This window comes from Aedes aegypti, chromosome 1 (assembly GCF_002204515.2).
Source record: "Aedes aegypti strain LVP_AGWG chromosome 1, AaegL5.0 Primary Assembly, whole genome shotgun sequence".
NCBI classification, from domain to species: domain Eukaryota; kingdom Metazoa; phylum Arthropoda; class Insecta; order Diptera; family Culicidae; genus Aedes; species Aedes aegypti.
In genome coordinates this window covers 146,199,536-146,220,140 of record NC_035107.1, presented here as the reverse complement: position 1 = coordinate 146,220,140, position 20,605 = coordinate 146,199,536, and the positions used below count along the sequence as shown (strand labels likewise).

At 38.3% G+C, this 20,605-nt stretch overlaps 1 protein-coding gene across 3 annotated transcripts in view; it reads left to right on the top strand.

Annotated features, from left to right (window-relative positions):
• The window catches only part of LOC110677960 (serine/arginine repetitive matrix protein 2-like), a 44,335-nt gene that overhangs the window by 6,365 nt on the left and 17,365 nt on the right, over nt 1–20,605 (top strand). Inside the window, exon 1 of one of the 3 annotated variants that reach the window (XM_021850116.1) lies at nt 14,761–14,975. The exons of the other annotated variants lie outside the window; for them this stretch is intronic. The gene's annotated coding sequence lies outside the window, so the exon portion shown is untranslated. Of the gene's footprint in view, nt 1–14,760; nt 14,976–20,605 lie in introns of those variants that run through there. 3 annotated transcript variants of the gene reach the window in all.

Here is a 20,605-nt window from a genome sequence, read left to right as displayed (position 1 = left end):
AAAATTGAATAGGACAGAATGAATTTTAAACTCATAATTAATTTGCTCAAAGTGTGCTAAAACTATACTGCTCCTATTCGCACATTAGTCCCATGTTTTATAGGATTTCTATAGCAGTTATGAGAATTATAGGAGCAGTATAATAATTTTGAAGATTTTGAGTGAAGTGGTCTTAAAGTTTTATCCTTCACTGTAGATTCCTATAAATACATTGTTTATAATAATAATCAAACACGGTTTGTCTAATCTATCTAAAAAGACACTGAAATGTGTGATCAATTTCAGCTATTGTTGATTTCTCATTCAAACAATTTTGAATTGTTTCAAATACCTGTTAGTTTAAGTTTTTGGGGTATATAAGGGTTGTTCAGCAACCACGTGGTCTCGTTTTTATGATTTTTAGACCCCTTTTGCCTTGTAATCTATTTTGCTATACAAAAATCAAAATAAGGATATTCTTTGTAATAGCCACACGATAAAAATATACATAAAAGATCAACTTTGGAAATGATCATACAACATGGAGCTGACAAACAGGATGTGATCCAACGTGGGCGTAATGCAAGAAAGAAGAAAAAATAATTATGAGGTAATTTGGTATACTTTTTCATCCAGAGTCCAGTTTCTGGTTTAAATAGCAAAAACGCTATCGAAGATAATGTCGTTTCCAATATTGAGGTGTATCGTTGCATCAAATTTGCGTAAGGAAAACTGTCGCAGACACGATGCTACATCACGTGTTGCGCTACAAAATAAAAGCTTGGTCTGGTGTGTCCCGAACAAAATTTGTTAGGGCTAAATAACAATCTATGTTCGAATTATGTACCGGCCGGCGGAAAGGTTGAGAAGTGTTACAATTTATTTAAAGCTCTTTTCAATGTTGCCAATTTTATCTTTTAGTTTGGGGAACTATTCAGATTGTTGTTCATGAAGTTAATACGCAAAGACTTATTCTTGTAAAAAAATCGTGAGGGGTCGTTCATTTATCTCTTTTAAAAACTTCAATTATTGCGATTTTTAAGAAAAAAAAATATAATAAAAAATGTAAGTTTAGCTAAAATTGAATTCGGTTGTTTAGTAATAAAAAAGCTACAGTTATTTCTGTAGTTTTCTCGAATGAGCTCATTTTCCTAAGCACCAAGCTATAAGGATTCAATGTCTCAAGTATCAAACAGATTTCGATCCATGGGCACAATGACATTTCTTCGGTTGATAAGAGCACAGCTCGTCCTGAAGTATAATTTTCGGTAGTATGAACCATTATTCTGTTCAAAACGTTCACTGATTGAGAAAAGCAAGCCAACAGGGAAGTGAGACCGCCACAAATCTTTCATTTAGTATCCATGTAGCATTGTTTGGTACTATGGCCCAAAGTAAAAAAGATTGTGAATCGGGTTAGGATCAAATAAAATCCTTTGAACACTACTTTAACCTATACTAATTATAATTTGATATATTTGATGTAGAGATGTTCGGGTTTCATATTTTTCAAACCCGAACCCGACCCGTACCCGACTTATTTTATTTCTTCAAACCCGGACCCGACCCGAACCCGAGACAAAAATTGAAAAGCAAACCCGGATTCGAACCCGAACCCGACCCGAAACCCGAAAAAAAATTCAAAGAAAAACCCGAATCGAACCCGAGTTTGTAAAGATGATAAATTCATCATTTCTGATGCATAGGTAAGCTTTCAGGTTGCTACTCTGTTCACAATTTTCACCAAACCCGACCCAAACCCGAATAAACCCGACTTTTTTCAAGCCTGAACCCGACCCGTACCCGATAATTTTGTAGCCTTCAAACCCGACCCGAACCCGAAAATGTTTAAATTTTAAAACCCGAACCCGTCGGGTTTGGGTTCGGGGCGGGTTTCGGGTTTGAAAACCCGAGACCCGACCATCTCTAATTTGATGTTTTACAAATTTTCAGAAACTTGATTTTAAGCAGAGAAGCATATTAAAGGTTTAAATTTAGGTTAAAATAACGATGATCAATTCTGTGAGTTTAAATGTCAATGTGGTTTGTGCAGAAAATACCTCCAATGTAAATTTTACCCCGAGGGGTCAAAAACCAATAGGTAGAATTACAAAAAGGCGGAATGTAAGAAGGCAGACTTTTTTTCTGTCTGTTCTGGTCTTCCATCCTCGATGGAATGGAATTGTAGAACCGCATCGTGCCTACAGGAGATATACCAGTTATTTGCCAGCGTATCCAGCGACGTTCGAATAAGTAATGAACAAGTCATCCTAGCAGCCAACAATGCTCCTCTAAACGCTCGACAATTTCGATGTTGACGACAATGCCATTTCCAGGGCCGCATTGCAACTCAAGTCGTCGTATAACCCTGGACCAGATGGAATTCCGTCAGTAGAGAACCATATCGACAGTCTGCTTACTCCGCTGCACAGTCTATTTCGCCTATCACTTTCCACCGGAACCTTTCCTTCATGCTGGAAAGTAGCAAACATGTTTCCAGTGCATAAGAAAGGGAGAAAACGTGACGTAGATGATTATCGTGGCATCAAAACTCTGAGCTCAGTTTCGAAGCTTTTCGAACTCGCAGTTATAAAACCATTGCTATCACACTGCAAACATCAGCTTGACACCGATCAACACGGCTTCACCACCGGTCGCTCGACCACTACTAATCTACTATGCTTCACATCGTACATAACCGATAGTACACGGGAAAAATTTCTGTGGTAATAATAACTATTTTAGCTGACTACGCCCATTCTTAAAACTACCATGGAAATTCAGACCAATTTACTATGTTTACGGTACACCCCACCGCATTACTGGTACATTTGACAGAACAAAATTACAACAATCTGATTTCGACTACAGACATGTGCTGAGTTGTTGAGTTGAAGGAGAGCAAAAGAAGGAAGGCACAAAAGTCTGTTTGACAGCTCTGCAGAAAGCGCGTGCGCACGGAAAGAGCGCCAGTTCGGCTCGATTTGCAATGATCGGTTATTATTATTATTTTTCCGCTATTGGATATTCTATGGTTTGGTTGATCGATGTTAAAGTTTGTTTTAGAAGCAGCTCCACTTATTTTGAAACATGTTGCCGTGTACAATAGTAGACAACACAACTAATTTAATTAAAATAATTTGAAATTATAATAAGTACATAAACAAAAGGGGAAGAACGTTTAGGCTGGTTGTGCATTACGATAAAATCTCTTAACATAAGCAATGCTCGTTGTTGGTTCTTGTGAAAGGATCAACATGTTCGGCTTAACGAATCTTATTTTAAATATCGAATAACACCACATGCAGTTGAACAAAAAGGATGTGATTACAATAGACTTTTGATATTTTCAATTCTGAACCACCGCAAAAATAAATATTGGAAATCAAAATTCTCCTGAGAGGGATGATGTGGTGGAGGCTCATTCTAATTAATATTGTCGTTCAATTATGGGGATAAATTAAAATTGTTATTGTTCTATACATACTTACTTATTATAATTACCTGTAAATATTGATACAGCACAATTCAAGTATTTAAATATCAAATAGCAAACATAGATATGGTCAGTGTTCAGACAGACTGAATCAAGTGTTTTTTTTTAATCGAGTAAGAAAAATGTACCCCAAACATGTGAAACATCAAAATAGTATAGATATTTACTGTAATAATGAAACTTATCTATTTGATGATACATTTGTATCAAAATAACATGGAAGATTTAAAATTGATGGAGTTCTTTACGTATCCTTAGAGCTCCAAAATTCATCTAGTCTGGTCTGTGTAAACACCGACCATATGATCCTCAAAAACTCATGAGAATGGTATTTTACTCTTTGAACTGTTATTCAATTTGGATGTGCTCAAAAGATTTATAAATTAAATTTATTATTGATGTTACGAGCTGTGTCTGCAGTGAAACTTAATGCTACACAAGACATATATTTGAATCAGAGTATTTTTATATATAAATCATATGAAAAAAAAATTGTTCCAGAAATTACTCTAGAATTCTTTGGCAGCGTCTCCCGGGATTCTTCCTTAAATCACTCATGAATCCTTCAAATCCTCGCTGGGATTGTTCTGAAAATCTTGAGATTATTTCCGAATTTTCTTCCAGATATCGCTTTGATATTCATCCAAAAAAAAACCTTACCATTCCGGTATTACTTCTGAGATTCTTCCGGATATCCCATTGCGATTATTCTGGACATCTTTTTGGATTTTTTTGCAGAACTCTGTATGTGATTTAGGATTACTTTTGAAATCCAGGAAATTAAATTCTATGAAATTCTTGAAAATTGTTTTCGAAATACTATGGAAGATTTTACCATAAATCCTGATGCAATTCATTTGGATATTTAAAGAGGATTTTATAAAAAAAATGTACGACTTTACTAGAAATTCTTCGAGAATTCCTCCGAAAATAACTCTAGATTTTTTTCCGGAAATACTTCTGGTATTCTTATGAGAATGCCTCTGGTATTCTTCCGAAAATGATTTGAGATGCTTTCGGAAATTTTTCTGAAATTCTTCAAGAAATTCCACTGAGATTTTTACGCCAATATCTTTGAAATACTCCTGGGACTCTTACAAAAATCCTGTTGGAGTTTTTTTCGGATATCTTTCTATTCTAAATTTTTCAATAAATTTTGCTGGGATTGTGCTGTAAAACCTGCTAAGATTCATCCAAAAATACGACTGTCATTCTTCCGGATATCATTCAAGAATTCCACCGGAAGTTTTCGTGAGATTCAACCGTAAATCGTTCTGGTATTTTTCAGAAATTCCATTGAGATTCTTAAAAATATCCTTCTGAAAAATTTTCTGAGAATTGTTTTGGGATTATAGAAGGATTTCCAGAAGAATTCCAAGGCGATTCACAGAAACATCACTTCTGTATGAAGGATTTTCATTAATATCTGAAATAATCCCATGAGAATTCTAAATCCAAATTACAGTGATATTCAAATAAATCCCAGAAGTTATTTCGCCAGAATCCCTGAAAGATTTAAAGGATATTAAAAAAAAAGACACGGACACGGACACCGTCTTCAGCCATTTAGCTGCACAGACTGTTACTTAACACTAGACAACGGACAAGCATGCTCCAGTGGCACAGCCACGAAACATTTCTGACGAAAAATTTCAATGGCTGAAGCGGGAATCGAACCCACACCCCATGACACGATACGGTCACTGCCTGACGACACTAACCGCTCGGCCACGATCCAGAAGATTTCATGAATATTTTCCAGAATAATTGCGATATCCAGATGAACTGTAGAAAGATTCATGGAATAATTTCAAACGGGATTTTCGGAATCATTTGAAAGTTACTTTTAGAAGATTCTCAGAAAAAGAAATCAGTAATCAAAGTAATCGAAAAAATCTCATTATTTCAAGCAATGCTCGTTGGTTCATGTCGAAGGATCAACATGGTCGGCTTAACGAATCTTATTTTAAATATTGAATGACACCACATACAATTAAACTAGTATGTGATTACAATTCTGAATCACCGCAAAAAAAAAATATTGAGAATCACAATCCTTCTGAGAGGGATGATGTGGTGGATGCACATTCTAATTAAAATTGTGGTTCAATTATGGCGATAAATTAAAATTGTTACTGTTCCATAAATACTTGTTTATTATAATTACTTGTAAATATTGATACAGCATATAAAAAGACATTGGTCCAGAAATTACTCCAGAATTCTATGGAATTTCCCTCCTGGGATTCTTCCTTAAATCACTTATGAATCCTTCAAAACCTCTCTGGGATTGTTCTGGAAATCTTGAGATTATTTCTGATTTTTCTCTAAGTTCTTCTGGAAATCACAGAATACTTCCAGATATCGCTTTTGGACTCATCTAAAAAAATCGTTAGCATTCCGGTACTATATCTGAGATTCTTTCGGATATCCTTTGTGATTCTTCTGGACATTTTATTGGAATATTTGCATAAATCTGTATGTGAGTTTGCGTTTATCTCCTTAAGGATTACTTTTGAAATCCTGGAAATCAAATTCGAATCGAAATTTTCGAAGATTCTTTCGGAAATTCAATGGAAGATTCTAACAAAAATCCTGATGCTATTCTTCTGGATATTTTAAGAGCATTTTGCCAAAAAATGTACTACGACTCTACTACAAATTCGTCGAGAATTCCTCCGAAAATAACTCTGGCCTTTTTCCGGAAATACTTCTGGGATTATTATGAGAATACCTCTGGTATTCTTCCGGAAATCACCTGAGATGCTTTTGGAATCCCTTTAGAATACTTTCGAGGATGCTTCCGAAAATCTTTCTGAAATTATTCTAGAAATGCCACTGAGATTTTTACGTCCATATTCTTGAAATTTGTCTGGGACTCTTCCAAAAATCCTGTAGGAAATATTCCAGATATCTTTCTAGCATTCTTTCGGGAAGCATTCTGGGATACTTTCGAAAATCTTTCTGAGGATCCTTCAAATGCTTCTGTTAAGGATTCTTGCAGAAATTCTTCCCGAATTACCTCTAGACTCTGGGAGTTTCCTGAATTTTTCAAGAAAACTGTTATTATTTCGACTATCTCTCTAGGATTCTTTCGGAAATTCTTCTACAATACCCCCAGATTTCTTTCTGTTATCCTGCTGGAGGACTTCAAAACATCTTTCAAATATTCTTCCAGAAATTTTACTGGAATTTCCTTGAATTCCGTAAAACCTGCCGAAATTCATCCGGAAATACGACTGGAATTCTGCTTGAATGATAAGCATTCAAGAATTCCACCGGAAGTTTTTGTGGGATTCAACCGTAAATTGTTCTGGTATTTTGTTTAATTACATTGAGATTCTTAGGGAAAAATATACAGGATTCTTAAAAATATCCTTCTGAAAATTTTTCTGGAAATTGCTTTGGAATGAAAGGAGGGTTTCCGGAAGAATCCCAGGTCGATTTACAGAAGAACCACAGAGAAATCACTAAAATATTATCAGGGAGATTTCTAAAGGAATTATTTTAAGGATTCTCGTAAATTCCTGAAACAATCTCAGGAGAATTTCGAATGGATTTTGAATGTTTTTTTACAGTGATATCCAAAAGAATCCCAGAAGTTATTTCGCAAGAACCCCTGAAGATTCAATGAAAAGTCACAGACATCCAGACGATTTCATGAATATTTTCCAGAATAATTACGATGTCCAGAAGAGCTCCAGAAAGATTTACGGAATAATTTCAAATGGAATTTCCAGAACCATTTAAAAGTCACTTTCAAAAGATGCTCAGAAAAAGAAATCAGTAATCAAAGAATCTCATAGGTATTTTTTTAAAGTCCCAGTGGCTGTCCGGTAGTTTTCTTGGAGGATTTCCATTTGAAGTCAAGAGGGATTTTCAGAAAATTCTGCCAAGGATTTAAGAAAATTTTCAAGGAAAATCAATGATAAATCACGAAAAAAATCAAAAACACTTCCTTATGAATTTCCAGAAGAATCTCAGAGTTTTTTTTTTTCTCAAAAAATCTTAGAAATTTTTTTTAAAGAATCACGAAGAATTTTCGGAAAAATTCTGGATATACAAAATTATCTCAGGCAGAAACAATAAAATCAATAGTAATAAATCTGTAAGAATATAAGAAGGATTTCTGTAAGAATATAAGGAGGATTTACAAACAATTACAGAGGAATTTTCGGATGATTTCCATAAATAAAGATTTAAAAAAATCCCCGTCATCTGGAAGATTCTTAGCAGGATTTTCGGAAGTATTCCACAGGGATTTCTGGGAGAATTCCATTGGGATTTACAAAAGAATTCCAGAGGAATTTCCGAAAGAATCCCAAGAATTTGCACGGAAGAAAGTGAAGTGAAATAATAGATTTTTTTGATTATAGTCTCAGGCGTCTTTCCGAGAGTATTCTAGAATAATAGGTATAATCTAAGACATTTTTCGGAAAGAATCTCAAAGGGATTTTGAAGAACTTTCAAAGAGTTTCACGGAAGAAATACTGAAGAATTACGAGGAAAATATCAGAATTTAAATAATAATTTCGATTGGATTTCCAGAAGAAATCCCGAGAAATTTTGTGAGAATCCCCGAACCCAGATTTTTAAAATAGATTCCATTACACTGGAAAGCAATCATTAAATCATTTTCGGCAGAATTCCAGAATTTTACAGCAGAATCCTGAAAGGATTTCCATAATAACCCAAGATGGGTTTCTGGGATAGTCCAATTGGAAGTCCCAAGGAGGTTATTGGAAAAATCAGAGCGATCAAAGAAATAACTACATATAATAATTTCAGAAGGGTTTCTGAAAGAATCTCAGTGAATTTTCAAGATGTCCTCTAGCACCACAACTAATATATACTAATATATACAACTCAATACTTAATTATAAATTGCGTTAAGCTGAGTGTACGCCATCCAGTTTGGGGGCGGATTGACGGTATCGAAGTGGATTAAAAACAATTATAGGAGAACGTGTGGAAAATACATATGAACTGCGCAGAATACATCAGACCGATTTACCATTGCTGACAATGATCATCAGTTGATTTTCCGCTACTGTTTTTTTTTAAATCACAATTGTTATTTCTTTCCGTGCACGCGCTCGGGAAATGAATCTGGCCATGGTGCAACAACCGCGCTACGCTCGATGAATCCTATGCGACAAAAATTGTCGGCGCTATCCGTCAAATTCGCTCACCAAAGCTATTTTGGTGACTTTAACATCACAGCTATGGTAAAATCAAGCGCATTTCTGGTCTGCTGAAAATTGCCGGTGCGAGCGCTTAAGTTAACCCCCTAAAATGGTAGTTTTTACCGCACAATTTTTTTGCGTGTATGGTCGATAGAGCAGGGCTGGTAGCAAGTCACTTTTTAGTGACTTGGTCACTTTTTTCGACCTGGTCACTAAAAAGTCACTATTTCCAACAAAAAGTCACTAAAGTCACTTTTATCAGGAAAATGGTCACTGAAGTCACTTTTTTCGTGATCAGATGATAATGAAATTTATGGCTGGGTTAGCTTTTCTAACACAAACAGAAAAAAATATAGGGAGACTCACGGCTTCGGCACCATTCGACTATTATCGGCAACCAAATTTCAAACGCCGAATACACAGTATTTTTCTGTCAAAACACACCAATGAAAATATTCAGATGATTCTTTGCTCTGCCAGCTTCCCGCTGACGAGATTTGCGAGACGGGACAATTTTGCCAGAGATGTCATCAATTAAAATGAACACGCCTCAAAATGCGACTGATTTGGAGCTGCCGAACAGATTCGCCTGCAGCGCTTATGGGAAAGCTGCCGAAGAGATTGAGGCTGCCGACAATAGTCACACTGACAAGAGATGTTCGCAGCGTTGTAAAAACGTATCCAGAAAAATTTTAACAAGTCTGTCGGTGTGAATCGATAGAGGATTGAGCAATGCATGAATGTAAACACACAATCACGTAATTTGGCAGCTTATGTCCGAGAAAATCACAAAAGAAGCACGACATCCGCTTAGACTGCCGAGAATACGTAAGTTCCCCTATATTTGTTATTATAAAGACAACAGTGTGGTTTTGAAATCAAAAAGTCAAGATTCTTGACTCAAGAAAAATGGGGACTATATTATTATTGCCTCTTTATTATGGGGAAATTCAGCCCGAGTTTGGTGCATCCCCGCCCTCCCTGCTAACTTTCTGGAAGAATTCAAGTGAATATTTCGTAGACATTTACAACGGAAAATTTAAAAGTTTCCTGGGAAAAGATTTGAAGAACATTCTAGCAAAAACATTCTAGAATTTTGACGAAAACCAGGACCAATATCTGATCTGAGTAATCTACAACTATGGAAGATATTCAAAACCAGATTTCTGAAGAAAACATCATCAAAACTCCTCCCGAATATAAGCCAGAGATGGCTGGAAATAACAAAAAAGAAAAAAAAAGATTTATCAGAAACTCGTCCAGGACTTCAAAGGCGAGTACTAATTTTGCTGGAAATCATTTCAGACATTACATTAGAAATTCGAACAAATAAACAATACATGCTTCTAACGATTAACCCTTGACACTGTTTTTACACGACTTTAGTCAACTCTTTCTATACAAAACACATGTTTCTATAATGAATGCTAGAACATTGTTGAACGATAATAATTAAACCCTTTACCGGCAGCTTCATATTTTACCGCAATAAAAATATTCAAATAACTTCTTAAAATAACTTCTTTTGTTTCTCGATATTTTTGTGCCATTATTTCACAGGGCCCTATTTTTTTAAGTCGAGTCGACCAAAAGCGATTCGACTGGAGTCACTGTCGACCACAATTTTCGCTCGACTCAGCTCTGTCACCCGAGTTTATCGACAGTTGTCACTCTATGTGACTGGATTACTATGGGAGTCGACGGTTGACATCTGAAATATGCATGCTTACTTTGATCGACAATGGCTACAGACGAGTCACATGAATTCGCTCGATTTACAAAATAGACCCCACAAGTTCTCAAAAAACTTTTCTAACGTCAAATCTACCTGTTCATGAATTTCAGCGATTTCTATCGTTTACTGTTTACTTTGTAATCTAAATTTGCAAAATAAGTCATTTTCAGGGTCGCAGATCAGATAAAACGTGAGGTTACGAGTCTTCATTGAGTGATATGATTTTTTTCAATAATTAATTCATTGGAATGTTCAGTTGAAATATAGATATTTGAAATACGCATGGAATCACATTCTAATTCTTTATGCACGACATCCATCTAATTTGTTGTGTCTCGAATTCGTCAATAATCTATTGTGTTCTGGAGTTATTGTTTATTTAACTTCTCAATTTTACAGAAATTTCGCCAAAAGTTTAGCAGGAGTTTCTATTTTTGTTTGTTTTGGTGTTTGAATTATGTCAGGATAGATCAAATTAATGGTCGCAGTGGTATCATGTCCCCACAAAAAAAAAATGTCAGGATTTTGTTCTAAAATGTATTCTCGATTTCCTCCATAATTTTGTCTACAACCAAACACTTTCCCTCGATTTATTCCACAGCTTTGTTAAGAAATGTAATTCGTTGTGCAACTCTATTTCAAAATTGTTAATGAATTTTTGGCATTAAGTTCCTCATGTTCAGAAATTTTATAAATTCTATGACGAGTTTGTTTACCAGTGTTCATGTATTTGATTTTTTTTCGATAGTTATCAATGATATGTTGTACAAGAGCACTTTTAAACATACGTGTTATTCACTTGAAGGTTTACACCAGGGGATTTTTTTTTATTTCCGTACAAAGTGGGCCGAAGGGTCTCAGATTTTCATGGAACTTTTGCCATAGGCAGGGCTCATCAATATATGAATAAAAAAAAATTGAGAAAAATTCAGGGTCGCCTATTTTCCCAGAAAACTCAGTTGGAATTTTTTTGTTTTCCCCTGACACTACTTACTTTGAAAAATCATAACTCAAGAACGAAGCATCATAGAAACAAAGTTTTTTTTATGAAAATGAAAGCAAATTCACAAGCATCGGATTGTTTCGCGGTCTTCGGCAATATGCTTCATTGTAAAAATACCTATCGAGGTAAGGTACCGCGGGGCAAGTGGGAACGAAAAAAACGATAGTTCAAACAAATTGTTTAATAAAATATTCCAATATTTTTCAAATCCAACAACACAATCACATTTTGAAAACATATTTGAGTGTGTGTGCATGAAACTGATCGAATTATTTCGAAATTTTGAAAACCTTGGAAGAAAGTTTTAGAATGAGCCATTAGCCGCAGTTACCTCGCTAAACGGGGCAAGTGGGACACATCCAGTTTCATGCGTCAATAAACATCAGCAAGTCAACCATTACAATAAAAGGATTAATAAATCATAGATTTTTAATTTTAAGTACATATTTGATGCACATAAGGAATCAACCATTAAATACGTAACGTTTTAGGAAGAAAACCTTTATTTAATAGTATGTCACCTCACATTTAATATTAACTGAAAATTCCTCAATAAAAGCGTAAAGAGGGATTAAACATGTTCAAAATATACCATTTATAAGTTGTAAATTAAAATGTAGCACATAAACAATCAATAATTATAAAATAAATCATAAATATGTTTTGTTACTATTTATATGCATGGCAGAAAACCACTTAATTGGGTGGAATTGTTTTCCATCACTACTTAATTTGGTAAAAATAACAAATAAAGTTCAAATAAAATAGAAAAGTGATCGTTCTCATGATGCATTTCAAATTTCATTTTTGTGTTTGTTCAACTTTGAAGTCGTATTTCAAAAATTAAAAAATAAAGAATAATTACACTTTTCCTCTCCCTCTTATGCAATTACGTAATTTGAGATTGATCTTTTTTGATAAAAATCATTTGTTTGAATGTTTTAGTGCTACTCTTTAGGAAAATGTATGAAACGTATGCGAAAAGTTTTGTTTCTGGTTTTTATTTTGATAGGTCCCACTTACCCCGGGTACAAAGATATTTTGGGGTAAGATAGACTATCGAAAATTTCATATAAAATGAAAATAAAATACTGGTTTATCGTTAGCAGCTTGTAATAATACTTAAAATTATACATAGGAGAAGGTTTCGACCGTGATTGTTTTAAATTATTATTGTTTTATGGCTATATCGGTCATACGACTCAAAGGTAAAGGGAGTCTATAGAAGCAAATGATGGAAACGAATAGGTGCATAGGCGTCGCAAGGGAGCGACAAGATTAAAATTTTTTAATTAGGTGGTGAAAATTGAGCAAGCCATTTTAAAGCCAGTAAGCATCGAAGCGTCCTGTATTTTGCCTAGCTTCTCTACTGGAAAAGGGTTGGCTCAAATCTATGAGCTTTGCTACCAACACAGGCAAAATACAGGAGGCTTCAATGAGCTCTTATACTGACGGCAATCAACCGAACGGTTCTATCGATCGATGACTGATATTGAGAATTGACACGCAGTCAGAGAATTTGTCTCTTTCATGTGTGCTCTTCCCGCCAGTCACCACATGATCCAGTTAGAACTGCATTTTTCTTATTAGCCAAATTTCATATACATAGGAGAAGGTTTCGACCGTGATTGTTTTAAATTATTATTGTTTTATGGCTATATCGGTCATGCGACTCAAAGGTAAAAGGAGTCTATAGAAGCAAATGATGGAAACGAATAGGTGCTCCTTTTGTTCGAGCAGGATGGAGCGTATGCACAAACTTAGTGGCCAATAATTTGCACACAGATGCAATATCCAATCGTTATTCGGATAGTAGTTTATTTGCTTTTGAGTTTAATTATCCAAATATGATACTGTACACTTCATTCGCGAATAACATGCTGTAGTATTAATCATCCGGCATACGGCGTCACAGTTCATTATATTACGAATCCAGATAAATGGCAAATCCAGGTAATCACTCATCATTCTTGTACCCTGCCTTTTAAAGAAACCTGAAAAAAATTGAAAATAATTAGCTATTCAGTAACACAACTGCAGGAGAAACTAATGTGTGATGTCAAACATGGATGATTGTTGTTTTCTTTCAAAAAATCATGGCACACTAGGAATATATTTTCTTGCATGCAAGTTGGTCGCATACAGTTTTATGGGCGGTCAATAAATATACCTAATTTCGAATAACTCTTTGTGATGCTTGAGATTTGGATGAATTGAGCTGAAATTTTACAGGAAGTCTTCCAATATAAAAAGGAAACTGTTAATTGAAGGGGAGGCGAAATCCGAGATGGTCGGAGAAAAATGAGACACCCTACTGCCCATAAACACATAATTGTCCCATGTGAATAGGAAATCCAGCAAACATGGGACTGACATGCGTTTACGGGCAGAACATCTAAATTGAATTTTCTTAATTTTATTTGAATTTGACTCTGTAAAGCTCGGATGTCCGAAAATCGATTCAACGGTGTCCGGCTTTTTGATTCACATGTCCAGATTAAAAAAACAAGACATGTTTAATAAATATCATTATTTTCATATTATATTCGTTATTTTAACTAGAATATTTTTAATTTTCATCAAGTTAAAAATCGAATCTAACGCAAATATATTGATATTAGTATTAGAACATTAAGCGTCCGGGTATTGATTCATCACGGTATGCACCTTGTTCAAGGATTTTCTTGATTGAATTGATGACGCCCCTAGCTTTTAGCTCAAGTTACGCTAATAATCAAAAGTTTGTAACATTCGGCAAAAGTAGGCATTAAGTAATTGGAGTACTAAGTGTGCATTTCATGGCAGTATGGGAAGAAACTACAATTTCGAAAAACTACCAAGAACTCAAACGTGCTTATTTGATGCTGAAATTTTGTACAGCTTATATCGAATATTGAGTGAATAGTCAGAAAAAAAAATCTGATAGAAATTTAATTGCTAGTACATTACGAGACTCATGTAAAATCTCAGTGTTACTGTTATGCGGTTACAATTGCCAATGTGACAAAACAACTTGGTATTTTTCCGAGTTTTCTAGAACAATTTCATAGATTTCAGTAAGTTGGTCGAAAATGTTTATCATTTGGTGACTCCTCTCGGTATTAACATAAAATTGTCAAAAATGTAGAATGTGACAAACATGCAGTTATGGGCAGTTTTAAAATTTAAGTAGAAGTATTTGAAGCTTTACTTCCTATACCTTGCCATGTACAATTTTTAATACTCTACGCACCCTATAGTGTCGACCTGGCGCTATTTACCTTCACAGTCATATAAAAATTGAAAAATCTTGCAACACTGTCTGAATGTGCGAGCTTTCCGAACAGGGTGGTTCCTCATTCTCATATAGCAGCACTTTGACAGATCCGTCCGTCAAGTCCGAATTTTCCTTCCAAAAGATTTTGCATTCTGCGTATTGTGGTCCGATCAATTTGTGTAACTTACTAGAGAAAAACAACAAATTTGTGTGTTATTTGTTAGTTATCCTGCAGAGGAGTGCTTCAAATTGTGCAAACGAGTTTTGATTGCCCCTCTAGTCTATGGTGAAATCATAAATATAGAAATGAAACTGCTTGGGTAAGTGAGTGTTTCTTGGATTTGTTGGACTCATTTGCTCCCTTGATGGGTTGCCATTTAGAGTTATGTGATGTTTTCAATGAAAAAATAATAACTATAAAATATATTATATCAAGTACTTATGAAAAATCATACAAACTAAAAATAGTCAAAAATGTTTTATTACGAAATATGATGTAGATGTGTTACTTGTGACAATCTTGAAGAAGGCATGCTTGCAAACCAGCGTTTTCCAGAATAAAAGGGTGTAAGTCAAATGATCTATTTATCCTCATAATATCGATGAGAATAGAAGTGACAAGAATAAGAATGGAGTAAACGTTCTTGTCAACAATGCAGGTGTGTAAAAATGTTATCAAACTTGGATATTGTTGCTTTTAATTAAAAAGGATCAATTAATCAAGTTATTTACGCTTGAAGTAAGTGTTATTTGCATACTACAAACTAATGATTGACATGGGACTATGGGTAATTGGATTGTTGAAAGTTATCCAGTTTTCTAAATTTCTATATACCGTAATCCGGGGTAACATTGATCAGTTTTTGGGATATTTCTTGAATTTTTCATTTGAAAATGCAAATGTCGTAAGTTTTATATTTTAAAAACTACTGTACTGACAACCCACCGCTCGTGACTACATACTGTATTTTGCGTTCCAAAAGATTTAAGTATGTTTAAATAAATGTTTAAAGCGATTTTTTGATTAAGCTGATATGGGGTAACATTGATCACCCATGTAAAAAACGTTCGGTAATATTGGAAATGTCGTTACTTACCTAAGCCATGACCCCTGAAGCCAAATATGAAAACCAAACATTTATTTTTTGAATTATGTCAAAAAGAAAAACATTTTGAACTACGGAAAACGCCTGAAAGGTAGGCAATTTTCTTAGGAAATTCTGCGTTCCTATAGTAGTTCGTTAATTAAGCTACAATTGAATAAACTTATGAAAGATTTGACAATTGAATCGTTTTCGGCGGTGTCATATTTAGTAACAACCACATTTTCCTTGCTCTTACTATTTGCAGAACTCATGCTGGACATGAATCTTCGGTAGTGTCATCCATAATGATAAAAATCATTGGTTCAAAAAGTTGGCAAATTTAGGCATGAACTAAATTTATTTTTTCCACAAATCTTAAATCTTATAAGATAATGAATGTAAGAAAGAGTGACACCATTCATGCTTTGAAAATGTTCCATCAATAAATGATAATTCGAACTTTTTACGAGACGGGTCATACTGATCAATGTTGCCCCGCTGATCAATGTTACCCCGGATTACGGTACTGAATCTTCATTGAAAATTGGACCAGAATCCAAGTTTTCAAAATTGTACCCTAAGGAAAAATATGTTTTATACATAAATCAAAAAAACCTTTGGTTACTGTCAATACATTAAACGAAAGCTTTCAATCCATGCTCAGCAGGGAAGATATAAAAATTAATCAGAAACTTTGTTTTTACTTTTCATACAAGTTATAAAGATCGCTTGAAAAACCGACTTTTGATCCGAGGCCCGGAGGGCCAAGTCTCATATACCAATCGATAGAGCTCGACGAACTGAGCACATGTCCGTGTGTGTGTGTGTGTGTGTGTGTGTGTTTTTTTTTGTCTTTCTTAGCCATGGGGGGATAATCTGCTCAACAGACCCCGGACCAAGGTCCGGGAGTGTGGGGTTGGGGACCATTTACCTCAAGGTTAGCTGCGTAGCCATGCAGCAACGAACATCGATGACACGCTTAAGGTAGCATGCTGGCGCTTTGCCAGCTTCCCAGGTGGTCCTTACCTCTCATTGTCCGCTGAAGGCGGGCAGGGTCAGCCACAACGCCCGCGCCCAGCTGCACCGCAGATATCAAGAACTGATACTGTGGGCTCCGCAATTTGACCTACTGAAGGCTCAGGCCCTATCAGTTAGCACCAGCTGGGATTGCTGACGAAGGGGCCTCCACCTGCCCCGAACAACCAGAGGCTCGTATCCAACCCAGTAGGCCGGCGCCACTACAGCAATGCTACCAAGATGTTCTCCCCGCTGCCACTTAATCGCTGTAAGGGTCAATTTCGACCGGAGGGCACCTGTATGACCAGTCTTGCAGTCCTGCGTATGCCTCTTGTGCCGCGCCTTTCGAAGCACTCTATGTCCTCCATGATAAGGATACCAATAGGCACCATACCGGTGATGAAGCAGAGTGCATCGTGTGACACGGTACGGTACGCGCTCGCAACCCTCAGGCATATTAGCCTATAAGTACTCTCTAGCTTGCTACGGTAGCTGTCGGTACTTAAAGCCGTGCCCCAAGCCGGGCCACCATACCTCAGTATGGACGAGGCGACACTGGCCAGAAGCTTACGCTTACTGGCGTACACCGCAGAGCTATTGGACATCATCCGGGACAGTGCCACAATAGCTGTGGAGGTTCTCTTGCAGGCATAATCGACGTGGCTACCGAAGGTAAGCTTATCGTCGATCATCACCCCCAAGTGTTTGACGGAGCGCTTCGAAGTGATTGTGCAGTCGCCTACACTGATCACCGCTTGCTGCACCGACTTTCGGTTGTTGACAACAACCGCCTCAGTTTTGTGGTGAGCCAATTCCAGTTTCCTGGAGCTCATCCACTCCTCCACAATTGCGATCGAGTGGGCTGCAGTCAATTTCACTTCTTCGATCGATTCACCGTAGACCTCCAGCGTAATATCGTCGGCAAAGCCAACGATGACCACACCTGCCAGATCTGAACAACCCGGGAGCCTGGATTGTGACTTTGAGGGCCAGGATTGGAACTCCGTCCGGACCTGGTGCCTTCCCCATACTGAGGGATTTTGCAATCCCTACAAGTTCCTCATCGGTTACCCTCTCCTCATCGCCAGCCCCAATCCCCGGCTCTCCTATGAAAGGAGGCCAAGGGCTAGGGTTGTGGCGCGGAAAGAGCCACTCGATGATCTCCTCCAATCTCTGAAGATTGCTCTGTAGGAGCCATTGCACCTCTTGCCTTTGCCATAACGATCCTGTAGACATCGCCCCACGGATTTGCATTGGCACTCTGACAGAGTCCCTCAAAGCAGGCCTTTTTGCTTGCCCTTATCTCGGACTTCAGCGCGACTTTGGCAGCAGTGAACACCACCCGTCGTTCTTCACGCTCCTCCTCAGTACGTGCTCGCTGCATACGCCTCGTGGCCCGTAGGCAGGCACGGCGCAGGTTCGCAATCGCTTGAGTCCACCAGTACGTCGGTGGTCTCCCATTCCTAGGGTGGACTTGGTGATACGGTTTCCCCATTCCACGGCCCAGGCATCGAAGTCAGCCGCTATTACTACTGGCCTTCGCCCTGTCAGCACGGTCGTCATACAGTCCAGCATCTGCGTGAACCGCTCGGTCGACCAACTCGGAGGCGCATAGCAGCTACAGAAGAGGACCCCATTTACCTTGGCGATAACGAAGCCCTCGTAGGTAGTAGATACCAACTCCTGGACAGGGATTTACCCGTCGTCCATATCGCCGCAATTTTTCCTGATCCATCCACGACCCAGTTGACGTTGCCAGTGGGTACTCGGCATGGGTCCGATATGATGGCGATATCCGTCCCCCACTCTGCAATTGCCTGATACAGCAATTGCTGAGCTGCGTCACAGTGGTTCAGTTTCAGCTGCGTTACCTGCACTGTGACTTTTCAATTATGGCTCTTTTGAAGGTCTGGCACCTTGAGCCTCCCGTTGGATGCTTATTGTTCACGGACTTCCCGGAACAAATCAAGCACTTGGGAGGGTTCTTGCAGCCTAGTGCCTTATGACCTTCCGCACCACATTGTCTACACAACTTGGTCCTATCAGGGCCTTTACAGCCCCAGGACTTGTGTCCTGGTTCCCTACACCTGAAGCAGATCACCGGTTGCTCGTGTATGGTCAATGAGCATACTGACCAACCCACCTTGATCTTCCCTACCTTAGCGGACTTATTAGCATCCGCCACAGGTAGCTGTACTAAGGCCACCTGAGTTCCTGCCGGACCTTTCCGTAGCCGAACGGCAGCGGTGGGCACCTGTACCTCGCACTGTTGCCGCAGTTCCGTGACGAGCTCTTCTGCGTCAGTGATCTCAAGATTCATCACCTTCAGAGTCACTGCCTGCGTTAGAGCCCTCGCCAAGGACCTCTTCCGCCAAACTCTTGTAGGCGGCGCCCTTGCGCTCCTTGTCGCGCTTAAGCTCGAGGATCATTTCACCTGTACGAGGGCGTCTGACACTGCGTACGTCGGCTCCTAGATCTGCGAGCTTCGCGTCGCTGCGCATCGCCTTCAAGACTTCCGAGTACTTGGACTCTTCCGTCTTGATGATGATCGCATTACCCTTTTCGCGCTTAACACCTACCCTCCTACCTTTCTTTGGCCTGGTATCCCTACGCTCCTGCACTTCGTGCTTCTTGTTCCTCTTCTTTTGCATAACCCTGTTGAGCACTTCTTGTACACCTGTCCCACTCTGGAACTCCTGAGAAAGCAGTACGATATGGGAAACATTCGCACGATCCTATAGGGCGATAGAAGCAGCGAGGCTACGCTTTTCTGTTTTCTTAAAGATGCCAAACTTTTTGACGAAAATTAAACACAGAAACTGTTTATCTAACAGACGGAACTTTAGAGTTTTCGGATAACCTAAGCATAACTGGGCTCCCCAAGCACTTAAACATGGCTGGTAAGTTCCACGTCTACGCCAGTGAAAACGTTGACCTACCATTGAGTAGGCAACAAAATCCGTAACTGGGCATCCTGAGCACCCAAAACTCAGGTGGTAAGTCCAACGTCTGCGGCCGTATCAACATACTGAACAACACACAACAAGAAAGAAATCTAAATCCTGAAAAGAAACAAAAATCAATAAATTAGGCACAATTATGCTACTTTGTAGCCAACTCACCCAGGCTATCAGTCGATCTCCCCTCCGTCACGATACGATACGATTTTTTGGAGGAGAGAAACAGCTTCCTACATAAGGCATATCGTTTGCCCGAATCAGGGATGCTGCCAGGACCAATCCCTTTTTTACGAATCCTCACCGCTGCTACCGGTCGCTCATCGGTCCAATAGCTGGTGGGAGGTCTTTTCCCGCACCCGTCGTAGCCTCTTTCGCTGGGCACATCTTCATAGGAGGAACGGAATGCTGGCGACCAACGCCCTCTTTTCAAGGGGCTGGTGGGTGATCACCTCCCACACCCGTCGTAGCCGGTTTCGCCGCATACCCCAACCTTAGGGAAAGGGGTTTAACTTTTCCTTCGTTACACGACGGCACATCGAGGGTTTCTGCTGAAAGGATGGTGGGTTCTCCTTCTAGCACCCGTCGTAGCCATCTTCGCAGCACAACACAGACGAGAAGTGGAAAAATATTTTCCCCATATACGATGCTCCCACGACGAAATCAGGATCCACGATTTCATCATTGGGACTGACCAGTCCTCGGCGGTTTTGGACAGACCCGGATTTTGCCCGAAATCAGTGGAAACAAGAGAGAAAGAGGAAGCGTGTAAACGTTAAACGTTGGGAAACCGCGAAACGGAACGCAAGCTGTATGCAAGATGCAAAAAGCCCCCCCACGGTGACTAGTTGCAAATAATCCAAACTTGTTTGAATGTGTTAACTGTAAAGT